Here is a 22,229-nt window from a genome sequence, read left to right as displayed (position 1 = left end):
TTGAAAAAAAAAAAAAAACAAGCAAGGACCTCCACCTCCGAGTCTATTGTGGAGACAGGATCTACTAAAAATATATCCCCTGCAAAACACTGCACTAGTCTAACAGCAGCTCCGGCTTTTCAGAAGGATGCTGCTCCAGGCCGGGACACAGAGGGCCTTCTGTCCCACCCAGCCACCAAACCCCCACCCCCCTTTCACTCCCATCAGAGGATGTTACAGAATGACAGGGCTATGCTGCCCCCACTGACAAAGATAAATTACATTCACTGGAAAATATTTCAGCATCCGCTACCACCCCCCTCCCCCTGCTTTCCCTTCGCGCCTTATTTTTTTCTCATTTTTTTTTCTTTTCTTTTTTTTTGGGCTTTTTTGGGCAGGGGCCAGCACTGTGCCACAGTGCTTGTCATGCCCAGGAAGGCCACTGCTTCGTCATGGGACGTGGTCACAGGCTCTCTCACTCAGGAGCCTGTAAGAGAGAAATCAGTCCTGAGTGGGTTCTGCTAAGTGTTGGGAATAACCCTGTTGAAATATGCGTAAAAACCGGGCAGCTTTTACAAGGCTATATTTGGTGCCTGGACAGTAGTTGAAAGTCTCTGGACTTTATCTAGTTTTAAGCTGCTGTTTTTTTTCCAGTAGCGGCCTCTCACAGGGGCGGTTACTGAAAACAAAACAAACAAACACGCAAAGCCCCGAATGGTAGCCTGGCATGCTTAAATACAGAACGCTGACACTGACACTAAACACATATACTCTTAAAAATAAGGATTCCTAAATGGTTCTTGGCTTAAATTTACAATTCTAGAAAAGACCTTTGCTTTATAGTATGAGGAGGTTCTTTAAACTTCAAAAAAGTTCTTCACACTTATAATGGTTCTTTAAGGAATCATCCACAGAAAGGTAAGGGAATCAAAGTGGTTCTTCTAAAGCATCTCCCCAAAGAAGCTTTATTTTTAAGAGATTATGCGTATGCCTTTAGCAAAGCCTTCTTCCTCTGAAGAAAAAGCAGTCATACTTTCTCGAGGGCTTTTCCATGTAGGGACGAATGAGCCTGTGCTTAAACAAACGAATGTTTCTCATTCTTCTCTGAAGGTTTCTTTCTGTCTTATCTGCTCATGTGCCTCTCCTGCCACAGGCCTGCAGTCTCGGCTTCCATCTGAACAGGACGGTGTTTTGAGCTCTAGATGATAGGAGGTTCAAGAGAAGAAGGCCCTGGTAGACCACCTAACGTAGTGAGTATGCATGAAAGAGAGAGCCTAAAGGGGAAACAGGAGGGTCCTTCACCCAGTGTAGAACACTACAGCGGCGTTTAGATTGAAGCATCTCTCAGTGCAACACAATTTAAAGTTCTGCATGGGTCATGACTGCATGACTGATCCATGCAAAAACACTACAGGCCAAATGTTTGAATGTACAGGCTTTGTAAAATTGTTCTTTAAGAGATAACTGACAGTAATATGTTTCTCAACAGAACACGATGGCTTAGATAAATGTCTACATTAGGAATGCACAAACCTTTTGTTTTGGGGGGCCAACATGCAATGTTTGTGGTGGGCTAAAAGCCAAAGTGGTATACAAATAAAGACAGTACGTAGGTTTCAAATCCAGCTATTAAAAATTTCTTTTATAACATTACACTATATTATATCACTAAAATACAAGTTTAAAAGGAAAATAAAACCGAATTATGTATTGTACAAAAATATGTTATCTCATTGGATGAAGTCGTGGGCTTAGGGTAATTTTTCTGACGGACCAAATAAAACTTCTTCACGGGCCAATTTTTGGTGCACTTTGAGTAACCCTGGTCTACAGCAACAGAGTACAACTAATTGTTTGTTAATCTGTGCTGCTTTATTACAGTTCTAATTCTGAGGCCCTTGATGAACCAGGTGGAGCACATTAAAAATCGCTCACTGTAAGGACCTGTTGTCAGCAAAAAGCATGAAGGCTTTTCTCATGTAATAGATCAGAGTAAGAGTGTATCAGTGTAAACCAGTAGAATATTTTGGAAAAAAATCTCTGTAGATGTGCTGACAAATGGACTTAATTGTAAAATCATTTTTTAAACTTTAAAAATCATGCTTCCATACTTTTGGTCTGTATCACACCGCCTTCTCTATCACACAGCCTCTTTCAAGTTGACTTAGCTGCCTTTCACGGCTCTTCGCCGTTTGCGCATAGACAAACACACACGAAAATATATCAAACTCCCCCACATACCCACCCACCCACACACACACTCACACACATACACACACAAAAACACACACACATACACACTCAGACACCTCGCAGTATCCCACCCAAGTGCATACACAGATCTCACGGCAGACGCGCGGGTACCACACAAGCCCACAGCACACAGCAGGCCTCCACTCGACTCAACGTTATGCAGAAATATTCTAAAATGTGTTTTACAATACAATTAAACATCAAAGGCAGATCTATTCCTCTGTGATCTTGCGAACACTCCAGTGAACGAAAAAAAAAAAAACCCACACTCTTTTCCACTTAACGCAGAAAGAAAAGTTGCCAGGCATCACTGCTAATTACTAGATAGAGACAGATGCAGAGGCGAAAGTCGTTATGCAAAACCAGGACACCGGGCACATTCCCCTAACGCAGATCCACCGCACCATATTCAAGGGCAAAATTTACTGATTTCAAGCTGGTTTCTTTGCTTTATTAAACAGTTTTAGGGGCCTAATAAATGAAGCTGGGGAGAGAGCAATGAGACAACAGGAGAAAATGAATAAAATGTTGAAGACTTCATCAGCTGTGAAGAAGTGAATTGTACTGTATTAAAACAAATAATACCAAATAATGTGTAACACTAAAAGAACTTTAATGAGAAATGAAATTCTTTTTTATTTCTTCTCAAAGTGCCTTTAAATACCTCCTTGCGCTGGAAACTTCCTTAGACTTATGAGTCGGCCTTCAAGTTTGAACATTTAAAAATAAACTCGCTATCCTCAAAGGCAAAGATCATACAGCAGAGGCGAGGCGCATATGCTCAAGCAGCGGCAAAAGTCATTCGCATTTAACAAATACATTCATTCACTCACGTCACCACGAAATATGCAATATGAGGGGGACATGCCTTTGTGTGAAAGATAAATAAGCAGTCATGAAACTGCAAAACAGACTGTTTTCCTTACCTGTGGGCAAGAAAAGTGCAATTTGCTTCGCTATCTAGCAGCAGATCTTGCCAGTCGGCAGTTTGCAAATGAAAACATTTTCATTAAGTTTAACTGTGTAAACCCAGCAAAAACCCTTACAAACATTTAGAACTAGTCCTAAGCTACATTTCAAAAGCAGAGTAATATGGGCATTTAAACAGTTGAGCCGTGATCTATAGAGGGATAAACTACATGTCATTCATTAGATATTCATGCAGAACTGCAACACTTTAAAAGCTTCTTTGTTTGTTTTGGGGATTTGGAAGTCTTTTGTGGGCTGAAATGTTTTGTTTAGTGTTGCACCTTTTTTTCTGCTAACAGTTTCATTTGACTGTAATTTTTATTTAAATGGCTTTTATTTCCAAATTGATATTGCACAAGTCCTTAACGGGAGGGAATTTTGTTTGGCCGTTAATGTTATCAGTGCTTGTGAGCATTCGCCTGTCTTTAGAGAGGGGAAACACACACTAAGTGTGCCCCTGACAATCGGTTTAACTCCTCTAGCCAATCAGAGTGACACGTGTGGAGCTAATCCCGCTCTTTGGGGGAAACATAAGGCCGTGTTGTCACTGTTGGTTTTGTGAATCGGCAGAGGCCAAATCCCCAGTGATTTCCCGGAGACGACAGGTCTGAGGGTCTGAGGAAGACCAGCGTATGCGTGTGTGTGTGTGTGTGTGTGTGTGTGTAACTGAGCCTCCTTCTGTGTATTATCATGTTCACATGTGAGTGTGTTCACCTTCCTCCTGGGCAGATTAGCCAAACGCTAAATCCCAAGAGAGCAACAGGTGAGACACGCACTCAGAGGAGAGCTTCATTGATTGCATTTAGCATGTGACAGAACAGTTACACAGAGCGTGTGTCTGAGGTCACTTTTCTCTTGTAGACAGACAGAAATACAATACCTGCCGGACCTCACGCTCTAAAATCATTAGAGCCATGCACCCCCATTAAAAAAAAAAAAACATTCAAGTAAATATAATCACCAAATGCATCTCTTTGCAATCATGCACTGTATCACATACCGTACTCAAACTGTAGAACAAAAGAGCGTCTCCTGAAAGTATTCTCAAAATATCACACTTCACATCACAACAATCCTATTCATAAACCCACTTTATTTATTACACAAAATGCTGTTATATTCTCCAGTTGCCTGTTTAATGAAGCACACAAAAAGCAATAAGTTTTGCTGTTCCCCTTTACTTACACTAAGAAAGGAAAATGACAACTCACACCAAATTGTTACAAGCAATATTTGTATTAACTCTTAATCCGTTAGAGCAATAAAACATTTAATGTCTGTTAGCGTTTGCTGATGTTAATCCATGCAATAAAACATCTTTGACGTATGTGAAAGATGAACTTATATTCTAAAATTCTTGATCACTTTTACACCCTGGAAAAACTATATCAGTGCCTTGTAAGTAAGAAAGTTACATTTGGAACATTTTATCTGTAAATATCAGTTCGCATGGTGGTAATAATTCCTGCCTTCTGGTGCTAAGACAAAAAAAACAGCTTTTATCGCTCTCTACAGCACTACTGTCTGCTTTTTTGCCTCAGTCGAAGATGGACATCACAAATTCTCACATCGAAGTTAAAAGCTTTGTTTGGTCAGGGAGCCAGCGGCAGCTGAACGATGTTGAAGTGCATGATAAAAATAAGCACAGTTCCTCTAAAAATAAATAAATAAAAAATTACAGTAGCCCCTCTTTATTAGGTTTAGTTGATTGCGCTGAAAGATGTAGTGTGTGTGACCTCACTCTTCCAAATAAAGGGTTGCAAATTTGTCTCATGTTAAAGTTTTTTTAAAAAGGCATCTCCCACCATCACCTTTTAGTGTCAGTCAGCTGCTGGAGAAATAAGTCAGTTAAAAGCAGACGCTTTTTTAGTTTTAAGCTGGGTGGGACAGAGGTTTTGGGAGTAATGGGAGGAAAAACTAGGTGTAATGTGTTTAAGTGAAAATACAGGCTGAGTGAAGTTTACACGGGGCTGATGGGACTCTTGTAAAACTAGCGTATCATGAGTAGTTACCAGTTTTGAGGTGTGAGCTGAGGAGATTAGTGAATAAAGCCCTGAAGTTACCGAGACTAGCATTATTTTTTTCTTCGACATCTACAGCCTGCTAGAGCATTTATACAGCTTTCAACAGCGGGTTTAAACGGGAAAGACAAGGTCAGCGCTCTGGGTAAAAACGTCAACAAAACCATGAGGCTAATCTGCTGTGTGTGAGTGAAGTGAGCGAAGTTGCTAGCTAGCGGGGGTAAATCGCTAAAATAGCCACAGCCACGCAGGTGAACATGTTGTCTGTCGTGTCCTGAGAGACTAGCAACTTTTGTCGCACTGTGTGGAAGCAGACATTTAAAAAATTAGCCTAGCTACGCTAAAAATAAAGAGCGAAAAGTCCCTCTGAGCCAAACGGAGACGGTTCTGCTGCTGATATTTGCGCCCTCACGCTTGAGACTCTGCTTAGAGTGATTTTAGGTTCCGTTCTGCTGATTTATTTCGGAAAAATACCATAAATGCTCTCCGTTAGCGCTGACATTAAGAGTGAAAAAGCGGCTCGCGGTTCTGTCCTGAATCTGACTGGAAAACGAGGAGGACGCGCGCGCCCTTTCCTTTCACCTGACACGCGCGCTGTCCACGGCACATACACGCTGACTACAACTGAAAACACACACACACACACGCAGACAGACCGGGTGTCAGTGCTCGTCACTTACTTCATTCTGTGCGGAAAGTGAGTGTCCGGTGGAGTGACCGTCCTGCCGAGTGACAGCGCGCGGAGAGGAGCCGTCAGGGAGCCGCGGGGTGGTGGACTTCACAGGCTGGGACTTTAAAATCCACCACGGCGGAGAAAAGAGACGCTCAAGAAAAAAAAACTGAGAGACGGAGGAACGAAACACCTCAGAAGAAAAAAAAACTGTTCGCTCTCTGAAGCGGAGTGTGTATGGAGGACAGCTCTTCTTCTTCTTTTCTTCTTCTTCTTCAGGAGGTTCGAAGGCTGGGCTTCGTGTTCCGCGGACTCGCGGCGAGCTGTGAGTGAGTGAGTGAGTGAGAGAGTGAGTGAGTGAGTGAGAGCGTGGCGCGAGGCTGCCGTTAAAGCTCGTGAGCTCTGCTCCACTTCTCTCCCACACTCGGCGCGCGCGCGGTATCTCTCTCTCTCTCTCTCTCTCTCTCTCTCTCTCTCTCTCTCTGTCTCTCTCTCTCTCTTTCTCTCTCTGTGTGTGTGTGTGTGTGTCTCAGCGCGAGGGGACAGATAGCGGGTTTAGTGGAGAAGCTGGAGGAGAAGGAGAAAGGGGGCCGGGCTTACAGCGCGCCCGAGCTTCAGCCAAAGCAGCGCGCCGATAGCAGGCCTAAATCACACCTGAAAGAGGGGGAACCTGAAGTGGGGGGCGGGGTGCTGGTGGGAGGGGGGGTTGTGTGGAGACTCGGGACTCCCAAACGGAGGGGCATTTATTTATTTATTTATTTATTTATGATTGAACAGGTCAGGGCCGTTGTTGAGACAAGTTTCAGCTCAGTTCTAGGAACAGCTTCATGAACTCCATCAGAGTAATTACACAGTCATCATACAGTATATTACAAGGAAGCTAGTATAAATAAACATACACACACACATTTTCTAACCCGCTTATCCTTCTGGATCCTGGGGGGAGATGGAGCCTATCCCAGCGATCATTGGGTGGAAGGTAGGATACACCCTGGACAGGTCACCAGTCCATCACAGGGCGGATAGTATAAAGAAATGATGGATAAAAATTATGTACATCATTGTTGTTGTTGTTGCTGCTGCTGATTGTTTAGTTTTTGTAGATTTATTTTAACCTTTGAACAGTATGTATCGGTTCCTTATGTATATTATGCAGGTTCGTATGTGTTCTGGTGAGCTCTCCATCCTCCAGTTTATCTTTCAATAGGTGCTCCATATCTTTTTCAATAATAACTCACACATATTCTACTTATGAGCAGATGACACTCTGTGAGTCCATACTATCCATTCATGCAATTATGAACACCACGAGTCATGCTGATGTTAAGTGAGAGACTGTAGTACAGCATGTAGAGCTACTCTGAGAAAGTTTGGTAACGCTAATTCAACGAATCTGTGTTCAAAAGACGGTGAGAGAACAGAAACTATCATTATAGTAGTTCTTTCAGTTCCCTCTTAAATCCCGCAACACTGACGTATGTTTCTGTATTTCTTCATAGAAATATTGCATTACTACACCCTGCTTCTTCTCTGTGCTTTTACACTAGCACAGTAGCAGGCAAGCCAGAGTCAGGGGGAAAACATCAAATCAGTTAATGAATTAATCAAACCTGCTAATCTGCCTAGCAGACTGCAACCGGACCTGCGGGTGTCACTTTACAAGGGATACCACCTCAGGGTCATGAGGCATGGCAATATAGAATAGCATTTCCTCTTGTTCCTCTGGCATTCAGACCAGCAAGCCATGGATCCAGCAGCCACAGCATGGCTTGAGGCCTTACAATCCTGACTTTGTGACTTTGAGCGCAAACTTGAGACTGACCTGCACACTGTGGAAGCAGCTAATGAAATTGCTTTCATTTTCATGCCTTGTAAAGTGAAGTTAGTGATGTAAAGCAGTTGTTAGTTGACTTTCCAGCAAGTTTCCATAAAAAAAAGAAAAAAGATTTTATACCTCCCCCACTACGATCGTAAGTTCCTTCAGCTCAAAAGCGCCCTCCTCCAGATCCGCCTGCTTTGTAAGTGTAGTCTCTCTGGGTTTCACCAGGAAAACCCTCTAGAATTGCTTGGCACCTGTTGGGGGAGGACAGCGAGAGAAGAGAAAGAAAGAAAATCAGAAGGTATTCAGTTAGGCCTAAAATACATACTGGTAACCACTATTTAAGCTATATGGGGTTCAGCCTTTTACAGAAATGAATTCACACTGGAACTATTGCTGCTAAACTGCTGTAAAAACTACAGACACTGCAGATTCATACTGGATAAAAAAATAATCACTTAAATTAGGTAGAGCTAATCTAGCTGGAATAGGCTTGTAGTTCTAGCAAGGTATGCTGTTCAGGATGCTCAGGGTGGAGGAGAGCTCTACAAAAGGAATAATTAAATATGTAAACACTGCTATTGAGTTGTCTTGTGCATATGCATGAGGTTAGCAGAATCCAGAAGGGAGTTATGGGAAAAATACAATAAGAACAACTCGTGCATTGTGTTTTGCGATGCCTGGGACTTCATGGGGGTTTCATCAATGCTCGCAGAAAGCCCTCAGATCAAAGTTAACCATCAGCAACGTGCCCTGCTAAGAGCATTAGTAACTGCGGACACACTGCTGCGTCCATATGCAGCTTCCATCCACTCCACGTGAGAGATAAATGTTGTACTACCTTTCAAATAGCACTTACTGCTGCCCTCTCATCTCTAGACCCTTTCTGTTTTTTTTTGTTTTGTTTTGTTTTTGTTTTTTGTTTTTTTTGTTTTTTTCTAATCTCTTGATCCCTTGACTTATTTTTCAGTCAACTCAAGACCGCTTATTATTCAGTAACTACTATAAATTATTTGGCTGATATAAAATATGTAGCAGTTTAGTTTCAATGTGATATTTTTGCTCACAATTGTGCAGCCCTAACTAGAATATTGAACTACTGCCCCCATGTAGGAATAGCTTCTCTAAATAATTTTGTTGCTCCTTTTTCATTGCAATACTTTGCAAAAAAACTCAAAAAGCAGAAACAGTTATCACAAAAGCCTAAAATTTATACATTTCTTCAGTTTCATTCAGACTTTGTAACTACTAGGCCCAACACCATACCATTAACTTTTACATGCCTGTTGATCTTTTCAGTATTTAAACATGCAGAACTATGAAACATGGTAAGGACTGGGTTGTGTTTGTGTGTTTGGCAGTTTGGGGGCGATAACGTTTATAATTGAATTTAGCTTTACTTTTCATTACACCGTAGTAAAGAAGCATCTGAATTGAGAAGAACTGAAGAATCTGAACTGAGGTTAGTTCTTTTAAATTGGATGTCAACTTAATCGCAAGTATTAAATGTACCCCAGTGATTCTAAGGCTGTGTGACTTATTTATCATTAACCAAAGTGAGATTTAAAAAAAAAATCTAGTTCAGTCAAATGGTGTCAAAAGCTAGAAAAATTCAGCTTCTATGCCTGATCAGGACTGTGTCGACATTTTAGAGACAGTGGCAAGGGCAACGTAAACAGCCCTGCAGCAGCATTTGGTAGGCTGTTTTTTGCTTTTATTTTCTGGCAGAAGTTGGGCTTTGTGTATGTTATTGAATTACAGTGATCTAATAGTCTACAAGACAAAGCCCACTGTGTTTGTAATGCACCGCAGTTACTTTGTTCAGCAGTCTCTGCTTTGAGCTCTAGATTTTGCACAATATAAATATTCACACGTTCTTCTTGAGGTGTTTGACTTCAAATGTAATGAGGTATTATCGCCCTCCACTGGGCAAGTGTTTTTGAGGTTTTTTGTGTTCTTGTATGGAGAGAGAGATTTTCAAAAATGCTGTTGGTGTGGATAAAGATTTTTTTTGAAAATAGAGATAAGGAAAAACAGTGTGAGCCGGATATGACTCTTTAAGGTCTATGGGGTTAAGTGGAGGATTAAGTGGGTGAAAAATGTAACATCCCTAGAATAAAAATACTGACCAAAGATCAAATTTACAGTCCACATTCAAAGCAGTACATTTAATTGAATAGAAGGGTCTTGATCCCAAATGAGCTTCAGTACACACGTCCTGTCCATTGCTTTTTTTTTTTCCAGGCCGTGTCTTGAGTCGACAAAGAATATTGTGGTCAGGCCCACAGGCTTCTGTTTACATGGTGGTTTCCTGGGCACACTGTTGACGTATTTATGTGTGACTCACAGGCCTCCATGGCATGTTGCATGACCACCCTACGGAATGTAGAATGTAGGATGTGTACTAACTGTATTAAACCCCTGATCAAATTTGCAGCCTGATACGTCAGATGTCTTAATTAAGGAAGGGTCAAAGAATGTTGTAGACAATAGACGTTTGTGCTACACTTGGGTCTGATAGCTGTTAAGAAGCTGTTACTGAGAAAAGGAAATTGAAAAGACGAAGAAGAAGAAGAAGAAGAAGAAGAGGAGGAAGATTTGCAAATCAAACAAAGGCACTGCTGGTTTTCCTCAGAACAATGGACTGTCCACCCCAAAGTCTAGACCCCAACATCACTGAATGTGTTTGTGGTTGTGAGAAGCAGGAAATGTGACCAAATTCTAAGACTGAACTTTAGAGGTATTGAAAAATATCCCTGCAGATTTCTTTGAAATGTGGAAACTAAGTCTGTATAATTTTCTGTGAAATCAATGAATTTATTGAGCTAAATAAAACACTTACACATGCACATTTCACTTATCTTCATTTGAGATCGTAGTCTGCTTTCTAGTAACTTTAAAGCATTACGTAAAGTTAGTGATAACAAATTTTTAGTTTGACTCACTTTGTATACCCTGTCTTAACGATTGTTTGGTGAACTTTTGGCTTCTGTTTTTATTGCTTGGATCTAGCAGCTGTGAGCATACTGAAGATAACCCAGCATTATCGTTTGACAGCGATGCACCCTACATTTTTTTTGTGTGTGTCTCCAGCAGGCCGGTAGTGCTATGTAATGTGTCTTATTAGCATCTGTTTTCTAAATGTGTTTTGTTAGCAGAAGAAAGAAGGACAAGGCTCTTATTTCCTTGGAGCATGATAAACATCAGCCCATTTTTCTTGGCAAACAGAAATCGTCAAGCGTGTGTTTGTAAACTGTGTGTTTGTGTGTGTCTGTGTGTGTAATCTGCTCACGTGAAAAGCAATCTAGCTGTCATAGCTGATAATGTTGTCAAGTGCTCAAACCCTACCACAGAGCCTTCAAGCCTTCACACCAAGCAGAGCTATACTGAGGATAGATCTGTCTCTAGAGCCTGGCCAGATCACACATATCTCTCTCTCTCTTGTTTTTTTTTTCTCTCTCTATTCCCCTCCCCACTTGTTCTCATATCATCTCTTATCTCCTCCCCCCCACACATTATCTCTCTCCTCCCCCTCTGCTCTCCTTTCACATGTTTTTCTCCTTCATATCCTTTGCAAAGAAAGATATAGTAGATATATAGACAGATATGAAGAATAGAGTAGATAGATAGATAGATAGATAGATAGATAGATAGATAGATCTAGGAATGCACACAATTTTAATTTTCTAGATCTAGATTTCCTAGATCTAAGCACAACTTTTACTCAATATTAAACCAAAACAATGTTTCTTTTGGTTTAATATTGAGTAAAAGTTGCGCTTTTACTGAAATGTACATATTTTGTCCTATTGAGGTGCAAATTATACGCTTATTACAATGCAGTACTTGTGATATAATGAGCCTCTGTTTCGATAGATAGATTCATAAATAGATAGATAGGTACATAGATAGATAGATAGATAGATAGATAGATGCTCAGATAGAGATAAAGATAGATAGATAGATGTAGGGTTTGAGAATGCATACAATTCTAATTCTAAACATCATCTAATAATCTCAGTATTGACCCGAATTTGTGCTTTTGCTGAAGTATTTATATTTTATTCCTACTGAAATGAAGCAGATAACAATGAATTACCTTTGACAATATATTTTTTTCCTAATATTTCCACATACATCCATATTCTCATAAATTATACAGGCTATCTGCATTCATACAATTAACATCAAAAACAACACATTTATGTAAATGTAACACTTATACAGCATAGCAGTGTTCATGGTCAGCAGATGAACTTTTTATTGGCCCACATAATCACTGCCACTGGAAGATTTCAGAAAGATTACAATACCCATAAACACAGGCTTAGTTTCTTCTATAGCCTCTCAAGTAAGATTCTGCAGTTCCAATTTCTCAGTGTTATTAAACAAGCCTTCACTTATTTTTGTAGCATTTTTAGGGCATTAGCACAATTCCATTGAATCTCTGCTATGCGTGTGCTGAAAACCACATTAGCTTATCTTTAATAACAAAAACTTCACCAGTTAAGGTGCAAAAGCTCATAACCGATGCTATCTCTTGGTTTAAGGCTCCCTTACACTTCTATCAGAAGAGTTGCAAACTGCTTTCAGCGCTGTGGTTGTCTCCAGCTCACCGTGTGGTTGGAGGAACACGGGTAGCAGAGTGTTGACTCGTGTGGGACAAATTTGGTAATTTGCATGTTCTGTTGGGCAAACAGCGCGTCAACGCTACACCTTTGATTCATTATAGATGAACCACGAGCAGCGCAACGCCGGTTGTGCCTTTGTTCAGGTCGCCTCTCTCGTTTCAGCGGTGAAGCCAGGCTCTGGAAAAAGCCTCGTGGTGTTCTAGTTAACTGAACAATGCTGAAGTCTTTATCTCCCTTGTCAACGCACCTGTGCTTTGTCCCACTCACCCCAAGACCCTGCGACTATGAAGATCTTGAAAAAAACTTTCTCACACGCACACATTCATGGTGGAATTTAAAAAAAGTTTAAACTTCTTATTAGGCTAGGCTCTATACATGGTATTTCTTGTGGGCTTTGTCTTATAGAGGTTTCAAGTAAGTTGAGACATGTTAAAAAAGGGTGCAATATTCTCCTCTACCAGCAGGGGAGCTCTAGAGCTTTTATCATATGTGAAGCAATCCTGTCCATCATGGAGAATGAATTTAGTGACATTGTATAACAGCTCATTCTGTCATAAAGTAAATATTTTAACCAATGTGGGTTCTGATTGTAATAATTAACATAGTATTTTTTCTTGATTAAAGTAACTCTCACTGACCCAAGAGGATGAGTGGCTTAGATAGTGTGTGTGTATGTGTGTGTCTGTGTGTGTGTGTGTGTGTGTCCTGAATATTGGGAATAATGACCTACATAAATATATATAATAACTCGCTGCAGATTTCAGTTCAAACATTTTTTACATAATACACTAAAACCCTAGTAATGTGTTTTTATTAATTCTTCACCATGACACTCTGGTGGCTACATAGTGCACTGACAATAGGAGCAGTTCTCCTGTGTGTTCTGAGAAAATGGAGGTAGCATAGCATGCTAATGCTGCAAGAAGTGAGTGCAGTGGGTGAGTGCTGCCTGATAACAGGCTATTAAGACAAAAATAAATATTCAGCCTAATATGAGAAATTTACAATAGGATTCATATACACTGAATGTGATCCTTGAATAAATGGTTAAAAATCAAATTTACACAATTGTGTTAAACCACATCAATAGGTCTTTACAATCTTAATGAACGCCTGGATGTGGTTTGAGTGGGTTGAGAGACATTTTGGGCATGCAATTATGGAAATGATTAGGGTGACTATTGACATCTAGTGTTTGTTACCAATGTTAGCCTCATGGTTCCAGCGCTAAACTAAAGAAGCAAAATTTGGCCACTAAACATGACTTGGTCGTCAAGTGGAAAATTAGATTTTTTGCCAAACAGATCCTTTAAAATGGAGACGTTTGTCTACCCTGCAGTACAAGAACAGTTCTGCAGTTTTATTTTCATCTTATCTTCATGACTGTGGACTGTAGACTTGGGGTGAATTCTCTACTCCACCATTGAAAACTATGTAGCTTACACTGCAGGGTTGAGAGCTTGACATCTTAACAGTAAGCAACACACCTGATCATGTTTTTCTGAAGACATTCATTAGTCAGATAAGGTGTCGCAGATAAGGGTTTGAACTAAAGTCCGACATGCAGGCTTTAGTTCAAAGCCTTATTTACAGCACAAAGTCAAATTTGAGAAAAAATATGTTTTATGGTGATACATTGCATAGAGAAAAGATAATATGTAAGTGCATTATAAAATTGTTCAGTTCTATTTTACTATGTAATAGTAAGCAATTTGTACGTTTAATTTTCACTTAAAGAGAAGTTTCTGGTCATGAGATGGTTTCATTAATACTTTTCTACTGAATTCACCTTAACTTTGGTCCAGATGGTAGCTTAGTGTGTGTCTATTTCCAGCTTATCTCTGAAGTGCAAAAGGAGGTCGCAAGGACTTCAGTGTTTATGGAGACAGAAAGTCTGGGTTTGTGAGGCAAATGTATCAGAAGCTTTCTGTTTTGGATGATGTCTCCATCTCAAAACTACCTTGGGCCTGTGGAACCATATCATTTTACTCATTATGTCACATAGAGGTAATAAATGTCTTTGAGGACCCATTTACTCATTTATTTAATGCTTTCAAAACTTAAAAACATAATTTTCATCCACTTTTTCATAGTTGATGACTGACTAATCACTCTGTTCCCACTCTTCGTCCAAATAAGAATAAGAAAGCCAAGAGAATAAGGTGAATTCTGGGCTATCAATACTTAATTCTTCTGGGTTTAGATACTACTAAGATTACAGTTCCTATTTAGCAACAGCTGTTTAGCTCTTTGACAGTGGACTAGTTGCTTCCACTAGCTAAAGTTAACATGAAGAGTTGCATTTGGTCTGTTTCTGTGGTTTATTCTCTGAGCATAGTATGCCAAATGCTAATAAAAACAGTAAATGTGATCATCTGGGGAATGAAGACAACTGATCCAGTTTTGAAAGCAGACATTTATGCCATTCTTCCAGTAAACAGTCTGTAATGTGTAGGATATGACTTTACATTATCATGTTGAAATGAGCATAGACACTGCTGAAAAAGATGTCATCTTGAAGGCAGCATATCATTGCTGTCAAGTATCTCCATTTTTTTATTTTCATTTTTCTACTTCATTGGAGCTCAGCAGCTGCCCTTTACACTATGTGAAATTTTAATGATGATTGGACCAACAGGAATGCTTTGCAATGGCAGAAATTGTTTGGAATTAAGTCTCTTTACATTAACTTACATTAAAAGTATATAATGTTTTTCCCCTCTTCTATAAGGTTACTATTTTTTACAGAAACTTATTTTTCTTTGGACAGTGATGATATGTTGCTCTAAAGTGTATACTACATATACTACTACAACTTACTAACACAATGACAAACACTGGATTTTAAACTTTATACTGGTAAAAATCTGGATGGTCTTTTTTTTCTTGGTGTACATGGTGTACATTATTTCTATAAACAGTCACCAAACTACAGTACACATTTTCACTGTGTAGCCTCCACCCATCCTTGCTCATAAAGGACTAGGCCTTTCCTGGATGCTACTTTTATATCCTAGTAGATCTGTTTAAGATACTTTTTTAACATTGCACAATGTTCCCAATCTTAAATTGCCCCTGCCTCAACTTTCTTAAAATGTGTTGCAGCCATCAGTTTCAAAATAAGCACACAAAGCTATGAAGTTGACAAGGTGAAACATTAGATATCTTGTTTTTGTACTGATTTCTTTTGAATGCAGGTCCAAGTGGATTTACAAATCAGTGCTTTCTGTTTTCATTTACATTTTGTGTACTGTTTTTGGAGTTGGGATGGAACTAGAAAACCTCTGTCATGTAAGAGATGCTCTCTTTTTTGTAAACCTAATATTGTCATTAATAGAATTGAATGGAAAACATAAGTAAACAAAAATACAGTGAAAGTATCTTAAATTCAGCTATGCTCTCCAAGACTTTCTGAGATAATCTTGGAAGATTTTTTGTCAGAATTTAGCAGTAGTACTATTTCAGTGCAGAAGGCCTACTCCATTAAATGAAAAATAGAGTACACAGTAATATGTTTTTGCCATATTTGGGTTCATGCAGATAAGTAACTGTGCTCAATCACTCAGCTCTTCTAGACATCTAAATGCTCACAGAGAAAGTTGCTGCAACTTCCTGAGTTCCTCGCCTTCACTGCCTTCACTTTAGTGTGGTACGATGGTTTCTTTTTATATTTTAGCCTTAGGCTCAGACTTGCCTTTGTCTGTCTATTGCTTCACAGGAGAAAGAAAGAAAAACGCTTCTAATGAGTTTTCCTCTTTTCAATGGTTGGAAAGTAATTCACTCATAACCTCGGCGAAATCCGCACAATTATTTTATTGTTTCGCCATTTTTTTTTTCATAACGGCGGCACTAAAAAAGATGCCAACGTGCCACATTTTTCTGTCTCTAGACTTGGGGTGCCAACCGGTGTTTCCTGAGCTTGTGCAGGGGCCGTTCCCCAACAGATGTTGCGTATTATGGACGCGCAGTGGAAAAACCTACATGTCCTGACAAATAGACTAAACTGCCCATATGCTACTTACTGAAGCAGACAGTATATACAGTATTCATGCTGTACAATTAGCCTACAGTAAGGAAAAGGGACTGTGTTAAATAAGTCATCTGAGCCTATTCAAGGCCTTTAATAATTTGCCTGTTTTATTTTATTGTTAGTTAAATTATAACCACAACATTGCACAATTTCTAACATCCTTTTTGACTCTTTCATTAGGGGTTCAAGCATGTGCTTGCTGGACCCTTTTGTAATTGCTAAGATTATTTATTTTTCTTTCTTTTTCACTTACTTTTCACCTCTTTCTATTTATTTATCTTTTTAACTCTTTCTGTCTCTCACTCTGTCAGTGTTTCTTTTTCTCTGTCTGGCCGCTACTGCACAGCAGTGAAATACAGTATATAAGGGTGAAAGCTCTTGACTGGAGCTATTGTGCTGCTTTAACCCAGCTGCTCCCAATACCCTTCAGGTGGTAAAGAAAACTGAAAACTCTCTCTCTCTTTCTCTCTGTATTTCTTTCCCTTTTTCTCTCGCTCACTCTCTTTCCCTGCTGAATAATTCAGGCTACAGTGGAGAGTGGGTGTCTAGGTTGACATGTAGCTGCTCTCACCCTGAGCCCTGTAAGCCCTGACCGGGCCTGACACTGTACTTCAGAGACCTGCACTAGTGCAGCCTCACTGCCCACAGTGAACCCCTCAGGCTGTAACATATGTACTACAGTGCTTTCATGGCATAATATACTATAGCATAGAGATTCACAATATGTAGCATGCATAGGAGAATATCTTTAGAGACATCATTTCATGTGCATGCTGAACAAATCAGGCCAGTTTACTGTCCATAACCCTTAGAAGTTAGAAGAGACAGTCACTGTCAGCATGGTGTAATTCACTAGCAATTATTTCTCAGTTGTAGCTCACTGAAATAAGCGGAGAAATTCTACTTTTTCAATCAACACCACGTTTGTGTTCTTAAGTAGAAAAGGAGATATTTTATTATGGATTTAAGTTGCTTAAAAGTTATTGTGTACACAATCTTCCCTCTTGGAAACATTCTTTATATTTTTGCTAGGTTTTTGCCATTTCTTGACATTGAAACAATAGAAGAAAATGCGGACCTGTGGAATCCTTTGATACAGAATGTAAATTGAATATAAATGTAATTTGTTGCACAAATTACTATGTATTTTATATGTAATAATGAGTAATTACATAATTACATTTGAATAGTGTAGCACAATGAAAGTAAACTCTTAAAATCAAAAGATTGAGCTTAAATACAATCAGTATTGCAGTTTAGTGACTATTAAGACTAGATTTAATCCATGTCTACAAAACCAGCCTGTTGTGGTATGGATGACATGATGACAGTTTGTATTTTTTCAGTTGAGCAATTTTTAATTCTTCTGTACGGTTTTCTTTAGAATTTGTTGTTAACCCTCTTTGTTAGGTCATATCATTTCCTATCCAAACAATTTTGAGCCACGTTTGCGGTGAGAACCACTCAGCCCTGATTGACGATAAGAATCTAAAGCCATTTGAGGCCATTTACTTGTAGGAATATTCAGCCCCCCTCCCACCCAGCCACTACAGAAGTGCTCTGATTGTGAATATAGATGTATAGGAACTCGTTCTGACACTGCAGTCAGCAGCGCAACTCTACGGAACGGGGCGCCGTCTAAACCTCTTTGTGCCAGCAGAATCACCCCAGACTCATTCTTATTCAAACAGGATCAGACGGGAGGCAGGCAACAGAGATTAGCCCGAGATCAAAAGGCGGCGAAGCGCTCATGTTTTGTAGATTTATGGTGGAGCAGAGGAGGAAACTGAACGCTGCGTGGTGGTGGCATCCTCTCCAAGGGGCACAGTGAGGAAGATGAAGAAAGAAAAGTAAGAGAGAAAGAAAGAACGAAAGAAGGCCTAGACTACACCACTGACATGGAATATTAGAATTAAATTATGAAAAAGAAAAAAAGAGAGAGAGGACAAAGTGTGTGTGAATGAGAGAGAGAGAGAAAAAGAGAGAGAAAGGAGATGAAAAAAGAGGACTGGGCCGTCACTGCAAGCAATTACAATGGAACAAAGATTCTTCTCCTTTTCCATGCTGGGGAGATGAAACTGCTTCCATGTGTTTAATATGTCACGGCTCGCCGAAAATTTGTTTTAAATATGAAATACTCTTTCGACAGACAATAATATGGCCCGTGTAACCTAAGAGCATGGCATCTGGATCTGCAATATGCAACATAACGATGGTAACTACTGCAAAGCCGCACGCCAACTGTGATTAATATAAATAGACTTTCCTGGGGTGCCTGTTTGGACCACGGGGTTTAAGGCTTAATAGGTATATCTATGCAAACTGACCAGGATTTGCCAATGCAAGCACTGTAGTATTACTGCACTAAACCCTTGAACTACATGTATTACCTATAGTTGATGCTTAGAACAATTGCAGAAGTTTTCGCAAAGCACCCGGATGATTCTTCGTTGTTGTAGGTAGATTTCACACACAGGCCTACCGTGTGAATTTATGAGCGCACTGAAAAAGGTAAGAACATGAACACAAACAAAAATCTCAACACCGCTGCTCTCTAGGCGTCAGACGCGGACTCAAAGGGGCGAGAAAGGATCGGCAGAGAAGCGCGCGCCCCTTTTCGCCGTAAGAAAACAACGCTCTTCCCCAGCCGCAGTTCTGATCAAAGATTTCTGTGAAGGCGTTGGGGTTGTGGGGGGAGTGAGTTTTCAAATGAGGAGTAGGGGAGCTTTTGTAAACTGGGTCATAGTTGCCTTGGCTCGGTCTCCTAGGGGCGCGTCGGAGGGGGGTGCGACATGGCACTGCCTGAACACCCAGGAAGAGAGGGATTAGATGACAGAGAGCTTGTCAGCGGGCGCTTCCTCCGAAAATGCTGCCTCAGAAATATAGTTCTGCGAATGTAAATAAAGCCTGCGTATGTTCACGGGGGTGGAGGGTGGGCTTGATTTACATGTTTGTTTTCAGTTGATTCATTTATATTATAATTCATTGCAGTCACGTTTAATTCCACCTGATTACGTCTGTGGTTTATTTGCTACAATGTTAACGGCTGCCTGAGTATTGCTCAATTTTTTTTCTCAATTTTTGAGAATTTAGAACTGCTGAGCAATGACTGATGTTTTAGACCCAACCACTTGCCATGAAATGAAGTCATTTTTTGATGGTGGCAGACATGTTCACTCCATAGAGCAGAAAACTAATACATAAACTTCATAACTATTGTATAAATTTGTTCAGTCACTTATAAAATTGGCCCAACCTAAAAAAATATGTAGGTTCAGTTAGTACACACTTAAAAAGGATGGTTCTGCAAATGTTCTTCAATAAAGGCAATGGTTCTATTTGGAACCATGGATTCTGTATTGAACCATTTGCATGCTTAAATGGCTCTGCACACAGTGAAATTGTTTTTCAGGGTTTTTCTACTGTTACAGGCTTCACATCATAACAATAGCAGAACCATTTTTGGTTTTTGGTTCTTTATAGAACCATGTACACCACATTCTCTGTCAGTCAGAAGAACCATTTCACCATGCAAAGCACCAATTGTAAGATCAGAGGAAACTTTGGACTGGTTTCATGGACTTAGATTAAGCTCAGTCTTGGGCTTAATTGCAAGGCCAGAGGAGTTTCATCATTAAAAATCCTATATAGACCTGCCCAAGTTTGATCTTGGTCTAGGAAGCTGGTCCATATGTAGGATATAAATGCTTTTATTCTCAGATTTGGATTGTGCTCTGAAATAGTTCTCTACAATACATAGCCTCAGTATTGTTATACAGTATAAGGCATTCTCAAATTCTGTAGAAAGTACAAAATGATAAAAATGGAGATACAAGGTTTTGTTCCGACAGCAACGATAAAGCATTTGACGTGGTTAACATATGGACTATTTAAAGACTTCAGTAGCTCTACCTAGTGATTTAAACTTAATTGCTTTTACACTTTTTTTTTACAGCACCTTCAAAGATGATATTATATCTTACAAAACTCATAATTTTCAACTTTCTGCCCTTTACATTATGTGAAAATGGCCTAATGAATGGACCGGAAGAAATGGTCTAAAATACTTGGGCTATAACTTACTTTAACTTCCATTATAAGTTAACAATGTTTTTTTTTCCTTTGCCTGTAAACATAATGTTTTGGAGATGCAAGGTTTTGTTCCAACAGGGAAAACATGCAAACTTAACAAATATATAAATATTCAGCTGGTGTGTTCTTAAATTTAAACACCAATATCTGTTCAATAAGGTAAATCTGATTCTGGTCACTGGGCAGATACTGCAGTAGCTCAAAAGACTCTAACAAATGCATTGTGCTGAAGTGACCAGTCCAGCCATGCTTCCCTTCAGATGTTAACTACCCAAACCAAACCAATATGGATACATGAAAAGACTCTGAACGTTATTTCTTTCAAATAAGTTAAAGCGTCTTGTGAATGTTCTGTATTAAAGAAATGAATGACATCAACTGTCTGAGACTAATTTTAAGTAGCTATTTTGGCCTGGCAGTCAAAAAGTGAACCCTACCTGTGCTGTACAGTCCCAGCCATAAAGAATATTAAACAACAAAAGACCAGTAATCACGCTCAACCAGAACATTCTGTGCTAAACTGCGCTAGATTTCCAGAAGTTTCCATGGACAGAAGTTCTCGACTCATCACCAAAGGGGAAGGAGGAAGGGAAGAGTAGGGAGAGAAAAACTCACCCGTGCCGTTTTCACGCTTCCCCAGGAAGTCACACCCTCCAGTTCCTGCTGTGGGCCAGGTTAATCAAATCTTCAGTGGTCTGCGGAGAAAAATCTGGTATATGGAACACACATACACAAAAAAAATAATGTCCTGCATTAATTAAGCCAGACCAGCTGGCTTTGAACAGTAACCCTGATTTGGGTTGTGTTGCGTCCCCCCGATCCTTTTCGCCTCTGAACAGAGTGTTATGTGCACACTTACACATCACCAACGTACCCCCACCCCTCGAGGCCTGCAAAAAACACACACCCACAGCCAAAAAAAGTGACCTGTAAGATTTGGGGACCTGGGGGACAAATATTTGGCAGAGCCCGTTCTCCACCTGCTCCTGTCACTCCAGAACATGGGGTATATTTAGGCCTTCTGAGGTATCACTGACACCCAGACCTTTGTCATTGCTGGAATTTGTTCCACAGAATTCAGCTGTCCAGAATGGAACAAAAACACCTTACTGAAGTTCTAGTTTTGGACCTTAAAAATGAAAATTCCTGAAAGATTCTTTGCTTGGATGGGTCATTTAAAAGAATCTTCCTTCATATTCTGTCAGTTTTAGGGAGTCAAAAGTGGATCTTTAAACACAGAACACTTTTATTTACTTTATGATATATCAAAATCCTGAGATATTGTGTATTCAGTATTCACTTTTGGACAAACTAGACACTCCCAATTTCATTGTTATTGATCTTAACAAACCTGAATGCCACGAATGCTGTTATAATCCAAGTTAGCTGCCAGTTACTATTTTCATAGCTGCCACTTCCTATGTTGATAACTACACAACTTCATAGTCTCTGTTTAACTTTGACTTATTACTGCTTACTTTAAAAAACAATATATATCCTGTTTTTGTTTTCCTTTGGGTGTTAAACCTGTCCAAACAATGTGCTTGCAAGCAATACAGATGGACAGGTTTGTTCTGGTTGCTTTCACATTCTACTCTAGTGAGTTAAGTAAGTTTCATCATCTTTGTATTTTGCTTTTTATTGTGTATAAGAATGATAATCCTAATAATAATGAGAGAAATGTCAGAACTGTATATTCCAGTCATTTTGTAGTCACTTTTTTAATGTTGTCCTCATATAATCTTAAACAAACACCAGCGCTGCA

The 22,229-nt window shown here is 39.7% G+C and overlaps 1 protein-coding gene across 6 annotated transcripts in view; it reads right to left on the bottom strand.

Moving 5' to 3' along the window:
• The window catches only part of mef2cb (myocyte enhancer factor 2cb), an 89,510-nt gene extending 68,190 nt beyond the window's left edge, over nucleotides 1–21,320 (bottom strand). For 5 of the 6 annotated variants that reach the window (XM_036598941.1, XM_036598944.1, XM_036598946.1 and 2 more), the window contains exons 1-2: nucleotides 21,080–21,320; nucleotides 7,847–7,965 (exon numbers count right to left, since the gene is read on the bottom strand). The gene's annotated coding sequence lies outside the window, so the exon portion shown is untranslated. Of the gene's footprint in view, nucleotides 1–5,902; nucleotides 6,335–7,846; nucleotides 7,966–21,079 lie in introns of those variants that run through there. The other variant, XM_036598942.1, reaches the window with a different exon arrangement.
• Nucleotides 21,321–22,229: the final 909 nt, after the last annotated feature.

This window comes from Colossoma macropomum, unplaced genomic scaffold (assembly GCF_904425465.1).
Source record: "Colossoma macropomum unplaced genomic scaffold, Colossoma_macropomum, whole genome shotgun sequence".
Lineage (NCBI taxonomy): Eukaryota > Metazoa > Chordata > Actinopteri > Characiformes > Serrasalmidae > Colossoma > Colossoma macropomum.
The sequence above is the reverse complement of the archived record's forward strand: the minus strand, read 5'-3'. Positions and strand labels throughout refer to the sequence as shown.